Source organism: Camelus dromedarius, chromosome 2 (genome assembly GCF_036321535.1).
Source record: "Camelus dromedarius isolate mCamDro1 chromosome 2, mCamDro1.pat, whole genome shotgun sequence".
Classification (NCBI taxonomy): Eukaryota; Metazoa; Chordata; class Mammalia; order Artiodactyla; family Camelidae; genus Camelus; species Camelus dromedarius.
In genome coordinates this window covers 81,705,667-81,726,318 of record NC_087437.1, presented here as the reverse complement: position 1 = coordinate 81,726,318, position 20,652 = coordinate 81,705,667, and positions in this window count along the sequence as shown.

The following is a 20,652-nucleotide window of genomic DNA, read 5'->3' as shown; positions in this document are numbered from 1 at the left end:
TTGACAAAATTCGACACCTTCCATAATAAAAACACTCAACAAATGAGGATTAGATAAAAGTTACTTCAATATAATAAAGGCAATATATGAAAAACACACAACTAATGTGCTCGATGGTGAAAGACTGAAAGCTTTTCCTCTAAGACCAGGAACAAGGTAAGGAGGCTTACTTTCACCACCTGTATTCAACATAGTCCTAAAAGTTCTATTCAGAGCGATTAAGCAAGATAAAAAATAAAAGACATCCAAAATGGAAAGGAAAAAGGACATAAATTTTTGTTTGCAAATGACAGGATCATATATATAGGAAACCCTAAAGATTACACGCACACACACACACACACACACACACACACACACACATATACACACACACACCCTGTTAAAACTAATAAGAGAATTCAGCAAAGTTGTAGGATACAAAATCAACACACAAAAATCAGTTGTGTTTCTATGCACTAACAGTGAACAATCCAAAAAGAGGTTAAGAAAACAATTCAATTTATGATAGCATCAGAAAGAATGAAATAGTTAGCAATAAACTTAACCAAGAAGGTTAATTACACTGAACACTATAAAACACTGCTGAAAGAAATTAAAAACAATAAATGGAAAAACATCCTATGTTCATGGATTAGAAGGTTTAATATTGTTAAGATGTCAGCGCTACCCAACATGATCTACAGATTTGACACAATCATCATCAAAAACTCCACATTGTTTTCAGAAATAGAAAATTCATCCTAAGATTATTATGGAACTTTATCAATGGATCCTGAATGGTCAAAACAATCTTGAAGAAAAAGGACAACACATAGAGGTCTCACATTCCTGATCTAGAAACTTATTATAATGCTATGGCAATGAAAACAGTGTGGTACATAAAGAGACATATATTCCAATGGAATACAATAGAGAATCCAGAAGTAAACCCACACATATATGGTCAAATGATTTTCATTAAGGGTGCCAAGATTATTCAATTAGGAAAAAGACAGTCTTTTAAACAAATGGTCTTGGGGAAACTGGATCTCCAAATGCAAAAAAAAGAAAAAAAAAAAAAAAGAAAAAAAAGAAAATGCAAAAAAGTTAAGTTGGACCCTTGCTTACACTACAAAGAAAATTAAAATGGATCAAAGACCTAAATGTTAGAGCTAAAACTTAGAAGAAAACATAGGAAGAAAGCTTTAGGACATTGGATTTGGCAGTGTTTTCTTGGATATGACACCAAAAGCACGGTCAAGCAAAGAAAAATAGATAAATTGGACTTCATCAAAATTAAGAACTTTTCTGCATCAAAAGACACTATCAACAGAGCAAAAAGTAAGCCCCCAGAATGAAAGAAAATATTCACAAATCATATGTCTTATAAGGGACTAATACTCAGAATATATTTTTGAAACTACAACTCAACAACAACAAAAAAACAATCCAGTTTTAAATGGGCAAAAGACTTGAATAAACATCTCCAAAGAAGATACACAAATGGCCACTAAGCACATGAAAAGATGCTCAATATCTAATCATTGAGGAAATTCATATCAAAACCACAATGAACTATTACTACACACACATTAAGATGGCTATTATCAAAAAAACAGAAAATTACAAGCGTTGACAAGGATGTGAAGAAGTGGAATCCACTGCTGGTGGGAATATAAAATGCTCCAGCCACTGTGGAACATGGTATGATAAGTTTTCAAAAAAATAAAAAGAGTTACATGATCCAGCAATTCCACTTCTGAGTATATACACTAAAAAGCAGGAAATTTAAGAGATACTTGTACACCCATGTTCATAGCAGCGTTATTCATAATAGCCAAAAAGTGGAAGCAACTCAAGTGTCCACTGACAGATGAATAGATAAACAAAATGTAGTATTAGTATATATAGAGAAAGTGATAGATACATACATATGTACATACACACATATAATACAGACACACAGTTGATACTTGAAAAACCCAGGGTTTATGGGTGTTGTACCCTCTGCGGAGTCGAAAATCTGCATATAACTTTACATCTGCCCTTTATATCAGCAATGGAATTCAAGATCCAAGGATCAATCAACCATGGATCATGTAGTGTTGTAGTACATATTTAGTGAAAAAAAATCAGTGTACCAGCGGACCTGCACAGTTCAAACCCATGTTGTTCAAGGGTCCACTGTGGGTGCATGTATATATGTGTGTGTGTGTGTGTGTATTTGTATGTATATACACACAATAGTAGATATTTGAGCCTTTAAAAGCAAAATTCTAACACATGCTACAACATGGATGAACCTAGAGGACATTATGCCATGTGAAATAAGCCACACAAAGAGACAAATAATGTGTATACTCTTATATACCTTATTTACTCTTATATACCTATGTCAGACAGAGACAGAAAGTAGAATGGTGGTTGCCAGGGGCTTGGCGTAATGGGGAATGGAAAGTTATTTTTTAACTGGAACAGAGTTTCATTTGGGGAAGATGAAGTAGTTCTGGAGATGGATGGTGGTGATGGTTGCACAACAAAGTGTTCTTAATGCCACTGAACTGTATACTTAAAAATGGTTAAAAGGGCAAATTTTATGTTATGTATATTTTACCACCAAAACAAACAAAGTCTCAGGGTCAGTGTGCCATGCTTGGAATTTAGAATGGCAGATACCAAAAAGCCTTTATGAGTGCACCTGTGCTAAGCATTTGAATAAACCAAATATCAGTAAGGAAGATGGAGTGAAAATGGTGGTAGCTTTCAGCTGCAGTATCTTCCAATAAGTTAGGACAGCACGCTTTTTGTGTGAGGTTCCTGTCTTGCTAGTTTCATTGGAAATGAATAGTGTCCACATCAATGGGGAGTTTTATTAACTAGGGTTTATTGGGTTCACTAAAACAGTCCCATTATTTAGCAACTCAAAAAGTTCTTCAGCCACAGACATCTTATGTCACTACAGCACCGAACAGAACTCTGTCTAAGATGCTCTGTAGATAACTTCTTAGCACAAGGAATGCATTCTCCTGGGAACACACTGGAGCCTCCACATGGCCCTTAAGAAGACACTGACCTCTTTGAAACTAGGACTGCAAGATCCAGGGGACTAGGGCGACTTCCAGTTGCACAGATTTTTCTGAACTCTGGTTCTCAAGAAAGACTAAATGAAGGAATCATCGGAAGACTCAAAATAGAATCTGCCACATACCAATCCTGTGAGGTAATGCATGAACTTGCGGAGGCATTAAGATGCAGGAAGGCAGATAATCTGGGCCTCTTTTAACGTGATTTATTGGCTTCTAGTGAGACTCAAAAGACTGGAAAAATTCTCCTCTTCTATAAAAATATATTAAAATATATAGACCTATTGGACTCTTTTAAACTGAAAATGATAGTTAAATCCTAGGATCAGGACTAGCACCAGCATAAGGAAGGAGTTTCCGATTCCCCAGCCTCCTTCCAGCCGGCTCAGATACTATCAGTCTCCCAGCCAATGTGGAGATGAAGTCTGTATTTCAAGATTTTCATCTTTGACCTCTTTCTGTATAAAACATAAAATAGCATCATCAGCTGTTTTAGATAGCCTATAGCTTCGTGCAAGTTTTTTAGTTCACACCAGTGAGAATTTCCCATACGGACTGAGGTCAATTCTTGACCTCTGGAATCCTTCATATGTTATCCTCAAGGCAGTTGCCTTCTTATAAATTAGCTGTGTATTTTCTGGGATCAACCACATCCTTGGAAAACTTACTGCATCTCATCCAAGAAACTTGGCTTCCATTCTGTGCTCTCCAGAGAGAGCTGTGTGAACTTCAGGAGCAATAACTCAGGCAGAGGGTCCTCAGTGGTCAGGGAAGCCCCAAATTTGGATAAGGTTTCACTTGAATATTCATTGGCTTTAACAGTTTGGTAAAAGTAGGAGAAGATTCCTAGTTCCAAGGGGTCAAATATCCTCCCTGAAACTAAAATGGAAAAGATGAACTTAGTCATGGAAAGAATTTCATGATAAACCTAATGTCCTAGGGCCACTTTCATAATAGTACCTCCTCTTCTCACCACTCATTTCCCTTGTGTGTCTCTTGAATAATATCATTTTAAAGGATTTAATAAAGATTTCTCTGTCAGCAGCCCAAGTCAAAGCCTCTAGAGGAAGTGGTATATTGTTTGAAAACTCCAGGGCCTTTAGTTCCAGTGAAGTGTAGGAATAAAGAGGACGTCAGAACAAGATGTCTACTGGGGACAGAGAGCCTGAGTCAACAGCTTCCTGGGATTAGGAAGAATTAAGAAACATCAGCCCAATAGAGATACTTAGACTGGGAATCAGATGATATTAGCAATTACATATACAGATGGCAAATAAGCATTTAAAAGGATGCTCAACTTCACATGTCATTAGGGAATTACAAATTAAAACAAGAGATATCACTACATACCTCTTAGAATGGCTAACATCCAAGCATTGACAATACTAAATGCTGACCGTGAAAAGATCAGTGGTTGCCAAGGGTTTTGGGGGGGAAGGGAAGAAAAGATGAATAGGTGGAGCCCATGGGAGTTATAGGGGTTCTCTGGGAACTCTCTGTACTTTCCATTCAATTTTTCTGTAAATCTAAAACTCTAAAACAATAAAATGTATTAATTTGCGGGGGTGGGGGTGGGGAGGAGAGCTGTTGACAAGAGGACTGGCGATGCTTATCTGTGTAAAGATAGGAGCCAGGTAGGGATTTGCATCTTCTCAATCATGTGGAGCATTTGTGTGTTTGTTAAATGGGAACCAAAGTGGGCTTTCTCAAAATGAGTTTCAAGAACCACCTCCATCAGAATCAACTGGGTTGATTACTAAATGCAGATTCCTGTGCCCAAACTATTGAATCAAATTCTCTTGGAGTGGAACCTAGCAATCTGTACTTAGAACGCTCCAGTGATTCCTTATGCACTTTAAGGTCTGCGACCCATTCGTGTACACTGTACAAACATATTAAATTGTTGGTCTTCTATTTTATTTTTGTCCACTACATTCTTATCAAATATATGTTAACAAGCCTGTGAAGAAGGAGGCTGGAGATGGAAAGAGTGGGATGGACACATACAAATTGAGACCAATTTACAACCTGTCTGGAGAAGCTTCTGAGTCTGTATCAATCAGAAATTACCAGTGGGAGATAGTTCATGAGCTTTGAGTCAAGGAGTCATAAGGGGTTTCCAGGAAGAAATGTAAAAAAAAACCGCAAAAACAAAAAACTAAAGTCCCCCCAACCACACACAAAACCCAAACCAAAACAGAGAAACAATATGAAAGGTGAGCATTTTCCATCATTGGTGTTACTTTCATATATTTGTCAGATTGTGGTTTTCTTTCTACTTGAATAAATTACTGTAATTGTAACCTGAGACTGAAGTAATAAAAGTAAATGAAAGAACAGTAGGAGGGAGAATAGAATATCTTTCTCATTTGTCCCACATATGCTTGTGTAACAAACTAAGGTCCTTTTATGTTTACATATGATTTATTATTGATATTTTAGAACTTGTAGCCAGATGTGTACCTATCTGTAGCTTTCACTAGTCTGTGGCTATTAAAAGACTCTTATTTATCTCTGGGTTCTCAGTGTCAGACACGTAGAATGTATTTTGTAAATATTTGTTTTGTTAATTAAGTAAAACAGCATCTCAGGATAGAGTCACACTCTCCATTAGAAGTGACGTTGTATAGATGAGGGTAACAGAGCAAAACCTTGTTGATTTAAAATAAATGGAAGGGAAGACTGACAGGAAGGAAGGTTAGGGTCAGCAGCTGCAAAGAGTAAGGACAGAGATGACAATTGTCTTTAGAGCTCCCAGAGCTTGAGCATTTTTGCCAGATCACAGAAAAGACCCATGATTGGGTCTGCTAATAATTATAGCCATTGTTAAGTACAGGCTTCTCCCTTCCTCTCCTCTATCCAATGTTGCTCTTATTCTCAGAAAGAAACTGATAGAATTTCTCAAAAGAGCCCACAAAGTCAGATGTAGTGAAGTCAGGCTGTGGACGTAGAAGAAATAGGATGAATTCTGGTTTTAGTGTTTGGGTGACTAAGTTTGCACAGGAATGTGATTTGCATTTTAAGTGAGTGTGTTTGCTGCCTGCTAAATTTTCCCAGCCTGTGGTATAGAGTTGAGCTCCTCTAGGTTTTTACAAACTGGGAGGAATTAGTCTCTGTTGTCTGTAGAACTAAAGGATGTCATTAGCATTTCTGAGAAACACTCTAGTAAAATTAGGAAAATTTAATTCAGTTTGGTTATTGGGCTTGTTTTTATTTGGATGAACAAAGGCATAACTTAATTAAGGCTGCCCCAGAGGGTACTAGCAGTTTGAAGAGAAGCTGTGAGCAGTTAAGTGGCATTCATAGTATTACCTTCGACTCACCTTAAATTACTTTGGAACAAGACAAACTAGTAAAATAAAATTATGAAGCATCTTGCATTTGAAGGAGATTTATGTTTTTTGAAATTATTTTATGTATATTAAATCTCAACAGAGAAAATCCCAAGTGTTGGAGATGTGCAGCAACCAGATATCTCATCCATTACTTGTGGGACTGTCAACCAGATCAACTATTTTGAACAACTGTTTGGCAGTATTTGCTAAAGCCAAACATACGTACAAGCTATGACCAAGAAATCTCAATTCTAGGTGTATACCCAGCAGAAATGAATATATCTGTTCTCCCATTCATAAAGCCAGAAGCAAACACTATCCTAATGCCCATCAACAGAGAAATGTATAAATAAATCATGGTACTTTCATAAAACTGAATACCATACAGCAAGGAAAAGGAATGGTCCATAAACTGCACACAGTAGGGATGAATCTCATAAACATAATGTTGAGTGAAACAACTTGGGCATAAAAGAGTACATCCCATGTGAGTCCTTTTATATAAAGTTCAAGCATAAGCAAAAGTCTATAGCATTAGAAATCAGGATAGTGAATGCTCTTGGCAGGGAGTAGTGACTTGAAGGGATGTGAGTGATATTTCTAGGGTATGGGGACATTCTGCTTCATGTCTTGCATGTTTATTACATGAGCATACTCGGTAAAAATGTATCAAGCTGTACACTTTCAAAATGTACGATTTTCTCTATAGTATATTCTAACATTTTGTTTTTAATCTCAGTAGATGCACAAATCCTAGGAAGTTGTCGAGGAAGCTATTATTATATCTCTATTTTGTAATTGAAAAAAATGAGGTAAAGAGAAGATAAATGACTTTTTCAAAGTACCTAAGTTACTTTTGACATTATTGATCAGGGCTAAAGCAGTGCTTTTTCATTGTATTGAAGGTGAAGAAATATTGTGCCTTGTCTTAATTGTGTTCTTTTTCCTCTTTGTAGGAAGTAATGCTTTACTTATTTATTTATTTTAGAGAGGGTACTGGGGATTGAACTTGGGACCTCGTGCTTGCTAAGCAGGCGCTCTACTGCTTGAGCTACACCCTCCCCTCGGAAGTAATACTTTAGAAATATACATTACTAGTTATATACCAACATCTCATATACCCCAAGATGGGGGTAGAAAGAATGGAGTAAAGGTGTATTTCACGTCTCTTAGTAGAAGTAAATACAGAGTATGTAGAAGTTTATTATTCTGACTTTACCGAAAGAGATGACCATCTAAAATCATTCACTAGGAAATTTTTATTCTAAATAAAACCAAAAATACCAAACCAAATAACCAATCACATCTTTGGGTAAAAATTTTTATATATACAAAATTGTATACCTAAAGCCCTCATTTTTCATGTGAGGAAAACAGTGAGAACTAAGATAACTTACGTGGAATTATCTACCAGGGCTAATACAAATATAAAGAAAAGATGATTTCCTTCACAACTAGTCTTGGTATAAATTAACTCAGACAAATTTTACAATCACACAAAGGAGTGAGAGAGAGAGTAGTAAAGAAATGGCCAGGAAAGCCAACAATCTTACACTGAATGTCCTCTTAAGCATTGTAATGTTAAAGTAAAATGTTAATTTGAAAATGGAATTATAATTTATAAACAAACCCCCAATAGATGAGACTACTCTTCTCCTTTGTTAGTTTTAATTTTAAAGTTATCACATGACAGAGTTTATGCATTTTATTCTTTGGAATGTTTCTTTTCTTACTGGAAAGCCAGTAAATAAGTAAGGTCATCTCAAGATCTTTTTGAAAAAATTTAGACAACTAAAATCTCATTTTTTAGCAAAATAACTATTTTCATATTATCTTCCAGATGATTAAGTATATTTACATCACAGTAATCCTAAAGTGTGTACTTTCTTTCTTTTAAAATAACAATAGCAATATTATACATGCTGTTTGAAATATTTTCAAGTAACAGAAGTATATAAAGCAAAAGTTCTGTTCCTTTTCACTCCCACTCAGGAGTAAGCACTGTTCACACATCCACCTTTGTTTCTTGTGTACTCATACATACACACCTACTATTTTCTCTTGTGTTACTACCACTTAACATTTGGTTGTAAACATTTTCCCATGTTTCTGCAAAACTGCCATTGTAAAGGCTCCGTAGCATTCCTTTCTGTGGATGTAGTAATCAGGGCTCTTAACTGTAAGTGACAGAAAGCCACTTAGACTAGCTTAACAAAAATAGAGACTTAACGGCTTGTGTAACTGGAGAGGACATGAGTGGAAGCGATGTTAGGTGTGACTGGACCCAGGTCTCAAATTATGTTTTCAGGAATGTGCCAGCTAAGTCTCTGCCTCTCTTCATCTCTTGTGTCTGCTCATGTATTGGCCTTACTCGGTTTTGCTGCAGCCAGGCTGCATGTGGCTGGCAACATGGAGCTGTATTTTTCCAGTCCTTGACCGTAAAAGCAAGAGGATGTCTTCCTAACTAATTCTAAAGGAAAATTCCTAGGAAAGAACCTGAATCAGTTCATCCCTAAACCAGTCACAGTGTACTGTGGAGACGGGACAATCTGACTGGTCACCTCGGGTCATGTGCCTATCCTTATGTTCAAGAGGGATGAAGGAGGTGAAAGGGAAGGAACACGTTGGGCAGCAAGAAATCATACCTTTCATACTGTATCCGGGGCTTTGAGACTTGTCAGTATTTTGCTTGTGATTGATCACCTTGAGAATATCTTCAAGGGGGTTGCTCCTATGGGATTTTTTCTTTATGAAAAATCCCTTGGAGTGGAATTCCTGAATCAAAGAGCATCACGCAGACATTCCTCTGGTTCTTGCTATGTGTTGCCTTATTGTTTTCCAAAAGGATGTTGTCAAAGAAACAGCTTATAAACAATGAGGGTCTATTAAAATTTTAAAGTCCATTTATTAATTCAACAAATATGTGTTCAGCTATGTGCCAGGCAGTATATTTATCCACATGTCACACAGTTAGGGAGTCAGAAGTGTCTAAGTTCAAACCCATCTGAGTGATCTGTCTACATTATAGCAAGAAGAGTACAAGTCAGGAGACAGTAAATTCTTTTCAGAAGTCATTGTGGATCCTTGTGGGTGGGCAAATGGTCTTGAAGTGGATCTATCAATGATGAACTTTCCTAAAATGGTTTCAGCCATTTTAAGTTACCCACATGATTCCTTTTCGTTCAAAACTGTATTCAAATTAACTTTACAGACACAATATAAATTGTAGTCTGAGTCATCGTCACCCACTACCTAGCTTCTTCATTTCCCTAAGCTTTGGTTTGTTCATTTCTGACTGAGAATATCTGCCATGCTCTCTCCTCAGGGCCACTGAGGGGATCAAAGATGGAGAATGAGGAGTCAAGGAGACTAAATGTTTAAGGAGTGATGAGAAGGTTTAGAGGAGCCACTGAGGTGAATGTGATATGAAATTTAAAAACTGAAAAAATAATTTGTTAAACTATCATGTCAAGCATGATATGAATGTAGGATTATGATTGGCAGAGGTCAGCTTTTTATGTATAAATATGACACAAAATTATAATATGAAGCTGGGTTTTGAAAATCTGTCACCATCTTTGCAAAGAAAAAAGGAAAAAAAATTCTGAACATGCCTCTTCCTTTTAGAAGCTCTTGCTAGATTATGACCATTTTATTACATATGTAGATGGAATGATGAGTTAATAAAAACAAATGGATGAATTCACATAGAGTTGCTAACTTCCCTTCAGATTTGAGTTAAATTAATGGGCAAGAATTTATCATGTAAGGCGTGAATAACAGGGCATGTGAATTGTATTTAGGCTTTAGGATTGACTAAACTTTTTCAGGGTTAGAGCCATAGATTTTTTTCCTCATGACTGAAAGCAACCTTAGAGATCATTTAATTCAAGGCCCTCATTTTATAGACTATTTTTGTTTCATTGCTTTAGGAGAAACTTTCAATGCACGCTTCCATCTGGTTAATACCCATCTATTTCAAAAAGACATGTTGTGGCTATTTTTGAAAGGTATTTAACTAGGGAAACCATTAGAACTATTATGGAGAGGTCCAGATTGTTTAGGAAAACATTTTCATCATGGAATCATAAGATTTAAAAATAGTTGGCATTTACACTAAAAGGTTTATAAAATGCTTTATGAATAAAGGCCTCATTAATCTCTAAGATGCATTCACAGTTGTTTGGTTCCATTATAAGTAGTGGTGGGAATGGAAATTCTAGACTCTCATCTCTGTTGTTGTTCAATATCCAGTTTAAAGATTTACATACTTTTGGGATCCACCAGCTGTCTAGAAGCTTCTTCTGGGTGTTTGCCACACCATGTACACTGTTATCAAATGGTATCAGTTGATGAAAAGCCAAACTATGGCAGAAAGAAAGATTAATTAAGAGCTTAATTACAATTTTCTGCTAAGTGACATTGTTTAACTCATTCTTTATAATTTCGTCACCAGTGTCGGCATATGCAAATATTGGCTAATCTTATTTTCATGGTAAGAAACAGAAGGCTTATTGAATTCATATGGCTCCCAAATGATACCCAAACATCAACCAAATCATGGATGACCTCAGGTCAAGGTAAAGAAACGGTTACAGTCAGATGTCCAAAGAGGAAACAGAAAATTCATGAGCTGGCCAATTATCCTTCCCATGATGTTAGGTACCTTCTTTAGAAGTAAATAAAGCAAGTGACAGCTATAATTTCTGTCACTGTTTTTATTGAAGTATGGCACAGAGGGTCATTTTCCTTTAATTCAAATTTGGTCATTAAATTGCTGTGAGGCCTTGAGCAGCTGACAACACTTACTACAGACAGAGCCACGTGACATGGCACAAGGTGTACAGGCTTTGGTGTTGAACAGCTTGAGTGTGAGTCTTAACACTGACCCCTCATTTGTGGTTCTGTCGCTTGATGATCCCTCACCTGACTTTTACTGAGCATCGTCTGTGTGTCAGGCATCGCCTGGGAAGTGTAGCTACAAAGCTACAGAAATGAATCAGACATGATATTTGCCTTCAAGGAACTTACATTTAGTGGTAAGAGATAGGTAACAAATAAGTCTATAAATAGGACTATTAAAACCTACAAAATGGGAGTCCTTTGAGGACTGAGATGACATATACAAAATACTTGACATTGTCCCTAGCCTGCAACAGGCAGGTAACAAAACAAATTTAGTTGTTCTTCTTCATTCAATTATTTATTCATTCAACAATTTTTTTTCAGTGCCAAATAAGTTTATGGCACTGTTCTGGTTATTGAACAAGTCAGGGTTGTCCAAGTTACAGCCCTGCCCTCAAGAATTACCATATAAAAGGTGGAGGGAGAAGAACGGAAGTGAGTATCCAAGCACATGGATACCTCCTACACAAGGCAGAACTGGATAAATGTCCATTATCTCTTATAAATTAGACACAATGTAAGTGGAACAGGGAGACAATAAGAACTGGATAAAAGGGTTGCTACAGTAAATGTGCTGATGAAACTGGCTGTCATTTAGACAGTAGATTTACATGAATTTTTCCAGTAAGATTCATCACTCAAGTTTCAGAGGAAAGAAGACTGTGGGGTGACTCAGAACTAGACATCAGTCTGACAAGCATGAGAAACAAAGGATCAAGAGGAGCAGGAGGAGGCAACATTAAAATGCCAGACCCTGAGTCCAAGCTGGGGAACCTTGCTAGACAGGCCAGGAAATCAGGAGGGGACTGTCAAGATAGGGATAGAAGGATGGGGGTCACGGAGCGTGGGAGGAGCATGTTCAGGGCTCAGAGAGGGAGTGGACAGTATCAAAGGACAGAAGTTTGTGGTCAGAGAAAGGGAACTCATAATCTTCACATATAACTTACAACTGTCTCAAGTGGTGGCCCCAAGTAGAGTCATATTAGGGGCCAGTGTGGCAGACGGGAGAGACACCACTCATGTCCTCCTTTTCAAGAAAGGACTTGCTACTCAGCTTCTAGAACTGAAATTAGCTGACAGCCTCCAGCTGTTATCTCCTTCAATACCTGCTCTGTATCACAGCTGAGGTCACACTCTTCATCGGGTGGCCCCCAACCAATGGCTGAGCAAGGCAGTGGTACAAGGAACTGGCTATTCCATCCAACACGGACTCCTTGACCTGGCCATCGCAGCTCTGTGCTGCCTGTTGGGCTGGCAGAGAAAGCAGCGTGGTCTAACCCCTCTCCTGCTCCACCCTCCTTACTCCTCTTTTATTTTACGGTGTCACTCCCACAGAAAACCTTTTGTACTCCTGACTTCATTGCACCATCTGTTTCCAAAAGAACCCACCTATAGAATGTTAAGTCTTGTCAATACGTTACCTTGTTTTTATCCTAACAATAACTGAGGTGGTAGAGATAGTAAGAATACCTGTGCTTCGCTTTACAAAAGGAAAAGCTGAAACCCAGAACACTTCAGTAACCTGACCGTGTTGCACAGCTAGGTTGGTCCAAAGCTGGATTAGGAACCTTCCTTCGAATCTTTTCTAAACCTGGTGCTGTTTACCGAGGGGATGCTAAGAGGAATAATGAGTGGCAACAAAAAGCGCTAAAGAAAGTCACAATTGGGTATCTGACAAGCTTCGTAGAATTAGCATGAGGTTGAAAAATAAAATATCATAGTCAAAAAGCAATCCCACACTTAAAGTAGAACATTTTGATTAAAGAGAACTGTAAATTATAAAAAAAATTTATTTGCATCCCACTTCCATTTTAAGGGTTCCTTTTGTGAATGTTTAGTACCATTGTAACGTTAATGAGTATTTCAGCCGTTACTTTGCCACCAGTGAATCAGACCAGAATCAAGTAACTTCCACATCTAAGAGAAATAACACAATCCCCTTTTGAAATCATTCTAGCTTTTTTTTTAAACCATAAACAAGGTAATTTACAAATAACTGTTTCTTTATATAAACCTCCTGATCATTCTTCTTTCTTTCCTTCCTTCTCCTTCAGCATTTTGAAATAATACAACACAAAAACAAATTCTTGATCATTAAATAAAATTTGATAAATACAGAAAGGTATACAGATGACAGTAAACATCACCCATAATGCCCCTGCTGTTAGTATTTTGGCTTTAGATCTTTTAGTCTTCGACCAGTGTGTGCGCATATGTACATTCATACCCTTACCCTAACTCTAACACCACACCATGCTCCACCCCGGGGTCTGGAAGTCATGACTGTACTTCAGCCCAGGGAGCAGATGCAGATCGAAAGCCCCTCATACTGACAGGTCTTGAAGTCACCAAAATCCACCTATTACTCCCGACATGAATTAACACTGTGAAACTTCTTAAATCTCTCCCCAGATCTCGCAGTTAGATGCCAACTTAGTTCCTCCACTTTTATTTTTGTTGCTAAATCCTTGGATACTACCATTGTAGTCCTTGATTGAAGGAGAAGCATCTAAAAGGTGACTCTTGCCAATGAAGAAAGTAACACTGTTGGGAAAATATCCTGAACATTAAGGTCAAGTTCTGAAGCCAAGTTGAATCAGATTGCATTCTTTTATACACACGCACACGCATTTTTTTCTGATTCTTTTCCATTATAGGTTGTTACAAGATATTGAATATAGTTCCCTGTGCTATACAGTACATCCTTGTTATTTATTTTATATATAGTGATGTATATCTGTTAATCCCATGCTCTTAATTTATCCCCCCTCCTTTTCCTTTAGTAACCATAAGTTGGTTTTCTATTAGACTGCATTCTTGAAATGAACCTGGACCAGAATGAACCTCTTGGAAACATCAGGACAAATCAGCTGTAGGGAGCAAGGCTTTGAACAAAAACCATGTCTGGGTGACCCTGTCCAGTGGCGACTCATCACAGGATAGAATCTCATTTGCTTGACATTCAATGCTGGGACAGTGCTTCTCTCCTGGAAGTTACTCTGGCGGTGGAATGTGACTGGGAGAACTGAATACTTGCTAAGGTAATATCACGTGCTTTTGTGTCACACAGGCATGTGTGTCTGGACAATGTTATAAATGTAGCTAAGCCACAGGAAACAGTTTTCCCTATAATCTTCAAAAATTTGAGATGATAAAAAGGAGAGGATTATGAAATCAGAAGTACATTAGTGAAAGTAGCTGATAAAATGCAACAGGCACCCACAGATTCAAAGGCTTTTCTTGATGAAAGAAGGCCCAAGCAGGCTTCCTAAAACTGCACTATTTCCTGAGCCACACCTAGCATGTCCCTGAGTCTTCTAAGGGACAAAAGGAGCCTGGCAGCCAACACAGTCTAACCACCCCCATCAGAGTTACACGAGCGCCACCTAGTGTCACTTTTTAATGCTGCAGGGGGTCTGGATCGACCATATAGTTCAGTTTACCTCATCTGAGGAAACCCAGGCCCTGAGAGTTGCAGTGACTGAAACGGGCCATGTCTATCTAGTTAGTGGCTGAGCCGGGACTAGGAATCAGACGTCCTGCTTCAGACAGGACAACTGGTGATAACCTCTGGAGTTTTGGAGTCAGGAGTCCTGGTAGCTAGACTATACCAAGAATAAAGTTTAAACCCTTCAAGGCCTCAGGTGCCCCATGCATTAAACTCCTGAAGTAATATTTGCTTGTCCTTAAAGTCTTTGAGACGCCTGGGTGACAGAGAACAGGGTATGAGTTAGTATAGGCCCCATGGGCATTTAACCCGTTCCTGTCTGCCATGAACACCTGTCCCTCATACAGCTGTTCAAGTGATCAGATTTTTTCCTAGAAGCAAATGCTCTGGACCGAAGTCATCAGTCTTAACTCAGGGTGATAGTGAAGCTATGTCGCCTTTTACGCTTTCTGCCTTCAACATCAACCTTTGTGAGCAAAGCAAGTCTGACACTGAGAGACCAGTGCCATTAGAACCACCAGGCTTTGATTTCCAGAAGTCACATATTCTCCAGTTCTCCAAGTAGTGTCTGCTTCAAGCTTAATCTCGGCCAGCAGTACTTAATGCTGCCTGCACGTGAGCATCACTCAAGGAACTTTTAGAACACTCCTGTGCTTGGTTGACCCTAGACCAGCAGAGTCAGGATCCCAGGGGGTTAATTCCCACCTTGCTTTCTTGATTTTCTTTTCTTTTTTTAAAACTCCTCAGGTTATCCCGATGCTCAGGAGACTGAAAATCACAGTGATAGGCTGAATTTATACTGAATAAGAGAGTAAGAGAGGTGAAAGTAGGAAAGGTGGGAGGTAGATAAGGTCCCTCCACCCAGGGTCTAGAACAGAACTTAGTACATGCTAAGGTGCTCAGTAAATGGTGGTAGAAAGGAACTTGTCCAAAGGGAAATGGTACAATGATACTGAAGGAGTGCACAGTCTTCTAATGATTTCAGGATTCAAGAAACCTCTAAGAAGAACCACAAGTAAACATAAAAGTAGGAGAAGCAGGTAGACAAGACAGTATAGATCAAAGAAAGATTTCAAAACAAGAATACCATTCAAGCCTACATCACTCTCTGCCTTCCTTCTCCCTTCCCATTTTAAATTTCTTGTTTCCTCATTTAATCACATGTAGCGTATCTAAAGACATATATATCAAAGAGGCCTGACATATTCTGAAATGCTGCCCTGTCACTTCCCGGAGGAAGTGACCACTGAGCTGAGATAAGAAGTAAGGGCAAGGTGTATATATGTCAGAGTCTGGGTGTGTTTGGGGTGGGGGATTTTTTTCAGGGCAGAAACAGCATATGCAAAGGCCCTGTGCTCAAAGGCTTATTCAAGGAACACAGAGGAGGCCAGTGTGAGGGGGAGGGAAGGTGCTATAAAAGGCGGCTAGAATGTTCAGGAGGTGCCAAACCAGGCAGGGCCTTGTCCACTTGTTTTCATATACATATACACCACGTACTGCTTCCACACACTAAGTCCATCGCTTGTTTTCCTGCCTTGCTTTGACCTACTTTTATGATCTCACCTCTAGTACCAGTGACTGAATGACCTCCTTAAGAAAGTCTGTAAGTGGTTTTCCTAAAATTCCAAACTTTTATTCTTATTACAAACATAATACATGCTCAGTGGAAAAAATTCTAACAACTGTAGATGAAGAAGGTGAATGTCTCCTCAAGTCCTACCCACCAAAAACTACCAGGGTTAACAATTCCATGTATTCTTTTAGACCTTTCTATATGTGCATGTCCAAACATGTATATCAATTTTTTTGAAAGTACAATTATGCTAGACACACCTTTTTGCAACTTGCTTTTTTCAATTCATTTCATTTTTTTTTAAATGAATAAAATGGATGACACAATTCCTAGCGGGTAGAGAAGTGACCTGCAGGTTTTTAAGGCCAGGTAGGACCAAAACATACACCAATGAACTATTCTATTAGTCGAGGGGTGGGGTGGGATGTTTAAGAGGTTTTTTTAAAATTATAAATTTTTTCAGCTTTACTGAGGTATAAATGACAAAACTGAAAGATATTTAAAGTATACATGGTGATGATTTGATATACATATACATTATGAAAGGATTCTTCCCATTTAGTTAACACGTCTGCAACTTGCTTTTTCTACTTAATATATGCTAGATATCTTTCTGTGTCATATACATAGTTTCACCTCATGCTATTTTATCTGCAACATGGTATCTCATCAGATAGATGTGCCACCCAATGATGGACATGTAGGCTGACTCTAATTTTTTGCCATTACAAGCCGAACAATACATCAATGAGCATCCTTGTATATACTCTTGCTCAACTGTGCAAATATCTCTGTAAGACAAATTGTACAGAGAATGTTTCAAAGGACATGCATATTTTAGATGTTAATGAGTATTTCCAAATTCTTGTCCAAAAACATTGCACCAATCCACTTCCATAGTGACATGTGAGAGTGCCACTGCCACTCTCTGTCTCTTAATTGGTTACCCCTTATCCTACAGAGATTTTTACAGGATTTGTATCCTTAGACCTGGTCCATTTTCTGGACCACAGCCCTAATATAGCCCATTTCCACCCAACCTCTATCCCCAACAGACCCTCTTCCTGAGGGTTCTGCTCCTGCTGTGGCCACTGTCATCTGGACCACCATCCACTTCTCTTGTCTCTCACAGCTCATCAGGCACTCAGTCTCTCATCATCTTTCTCACTTTCATCACTCTCCTACCAGCTCTGTGGCTAATATCCCAGTATAGGATCTCCCTGCCCAATGGCTGACCTCCCTTTCTCTGATCTCTTCCACCTTCAATCCAACTTGAACTCAATTCCATGTTCATCTCTGTAAAAGTCTCCTTGGATCACAGTCTTCTTCTATTTGAGAACCTTCAATTGCTCTCCATTCCCAGCCAATTCCCGGCCAAGCTGTCTATCCCGTCACTGGCCTACTCTCCGAACCACCAACATCCCTGGTGCTTTTCTGCATTTGATCGTGTCAGTCCCTTCTGGAGGTTCCTTCCCGTATCTCTGTCTACCTGAATGCTATCTACCCAGGGAGTCATAAACATATCTGGGGAAAGAGCTTTCCAGATGGAGGGAACATGGGGGTTGCTGATTATGCAGAGCCTCACAGGACACTGTAAAGAAACAAAATTTAAGCATTATCATCATCTATGAATATAGGCTTTGTCTCTGCTCACAGATTTTCTCCAAATGCTTTATACAAATCAATAATTTAAAAAATAGCATTTTGTGGCAAGAAGAAATTATTCTGCTTCAGGCTAAAAATGATGACATAAGATTTTGCCTCTCCCAGGAAGGATTTCATTAAACAGAAGCAGAAACATCCAATTGAGTAACTGCACCTATTTGTGATAAATCAGGAGCCTGAAGTAATGTCCTCCTTCTTCATCTTTTGTGTGTCTTCATTAACTTCTTTTTTTTATTTAATACAAACATGACAATCATTCCTATTTCTGAAGACATGCTTCTGAAATCATGATAGAAAACTACTTGCCTATTTGATCTAACTTGAATTCAGATTTCATATTTATTCATTACTAATTCATAGGGGTGTTGGGAGGATTAAATGGGTTAACAGAAGTGCTTAGAATAATGCCTGGCACACAGTAACTCTTCTACAAGTGTTTGTAGTAATAATGTTACACACACACACACACACACACACACACACACACACACACTATCCATTCATTTATTTACTCACACAGCAGATTACAGGAATGTATCAAGTACTATGCCAGGCACTGGAAATATAAACATATATTAAGCTGGTCCCAAGGATAGCATGTCTAGCAGAGAAAACAAATGCAGAAGCATATAATTTTAAGGTATATTTAAGGGGAAGTGGAAGCAAAAGGCAGGGATGAATAATTCTGCTTAAGAGAGAGGGTTACAAAGAAAATGCTGCTCAAGCCATATGGCTAGGTGTAAGCAGCTGAAGGAAGTTAGTAGCAAGCAACAAAGCAGAGGAAATAAGTTTTAACAAAGACAACACGTCCCAGAGCAGCAGGGCATATCTGGGGCCTGTAAATATAGAATGGCTGAAGCATATGTTACGAGGAAAGAAGGGAAAGTACCTGAGATTATGAGAGTATTGTATCCATGATAAGGAATTTGGACATTCTTTATAGGGGATGATGAGCAATGGAAAGATTTTAAGCAGATTTCCATTTTAGAAATATGTAGCAAGAGGCACAAATTCAAATACCTCTGAGGACCAAGAAAGTAACAAATGTGTAAATTGGGGGCTGGTCTAAAGGGATGGGGAGTGGTGGAGAAGAGAAACTGATAAGTGTATAAAGACATCCACGTGATTGAAAATGACAAGAGAAGAAAAGCTGTGAAGTAAATCTAGTCTGAGAGCAGCCAGTTTGAACCCCTGGTACAGAGGCTGTGTTGACTTCTTGGGGAAGAGAGTGGAAGAAGGTGGATCTAATTAACGAATCCCTCCATGTAAAACAAAATGAAGAGCAAAGGCAAGAGAGGAGCTGCAGGGGTGGTGAAAAAGGACCTGACCGGAAAAATACTCAGAGAGGAAAAGACACGCAGGCCCTGGTGACCTATGGGAAAGAAGAAGGAAAGAAGCTCGACTACCTCCCAAGTTTCTGGCTTAGATGACTGGATATATAATAAAATCATTTACCTCTACAGAAATGGTACCATCTGGGGAGCAGGTAGACATATGAGTTTGGTTTTAGAAATAATTGAGTTTGGACTGTTTGTGGATCATCCAAGTGCAAGCTCCCAGTAGATGGCTAGATTTATAAATGCAAAGTATAAAAGGCCCGGGTTGAAAATACAGATCTAGGAGTTATCAGGTTACAGGTGGGAATTAACAACAGAGAAGTAGTTGATACTGTCCAGAAAAAAAGGTGTGAGCAAAATTATAGAGAAGAAATTCTTTATCTAAGTTTTTAAAAAATCCTTCTATTTCTATGGTCATTTTCATATTCATTATATCCTGAGAGTTCTTTTTGTTTAATTTTTTATTCTTATGTGAATTTGGAATATGGAAATGAAAGTGATAAGCTGTGTAAGGCCTGAATATCCAAAGGCAAGAACCACTGAGAGCCATCTTAGAGGCTGGCTGCCACTTGAGGTGTTATTAAATCCTGCACATTCTTCATCGTTCAGTCAGTCTTCCCCTGAGATTCCCGCCCATATAACCTCAGCTCTCCTCAAGCTCTACCCACTCTGAACTCGCAAAAGACTGATAGCAGGCCCTCTGCCTGGGGACTGAGTCATACAGCATCTGGTACTCTTTAACTCTGAGAATGGCAACCATTTTTAAGTTCTTTTGTAGCCCCCACTATACCAAACACAGGACTGAAAGTGTAGATGGTGCCCCAAAGTTCTTGTTGAATACAAAAGACTGATTTTTGTGAGAGTTTCAGAATTTTAGACTTTCCCAGGAATTGTCCTTATCTTTCAAAGACGAATGTTTTCACAATGATCAAAATTACTTTAGTTATTTCTAACGTTAAAATCCCATCAGGACCTGCATTCCAAGCCTCTTTAAACTCCTAAAGCCTAACATTTAATTTAATGATGAACAAAACCAAGTTAATTCCCATGCACAGATGACAAGTGAACAGTTGGCAGCAATTTCAACATCTGCTTTTAATTCATTTAAAAGTGTTGAGCAAACAGTGATAAAGAGCTGAAAACTATAATATTTCTCCATTATCCTTCGAGGAGGTGTCATTGCTAATTGAAGTTGACTCTTAGTAGGTTATATAGATGAAACCAAAGTAAACATTTGGATAGGGAATGACGCATTCTTGGGTTTAGGATGGTTACACTTTAATGTGGGAGCCTGTTTCACTCTTTCCTCATTCCAGATTTGCTC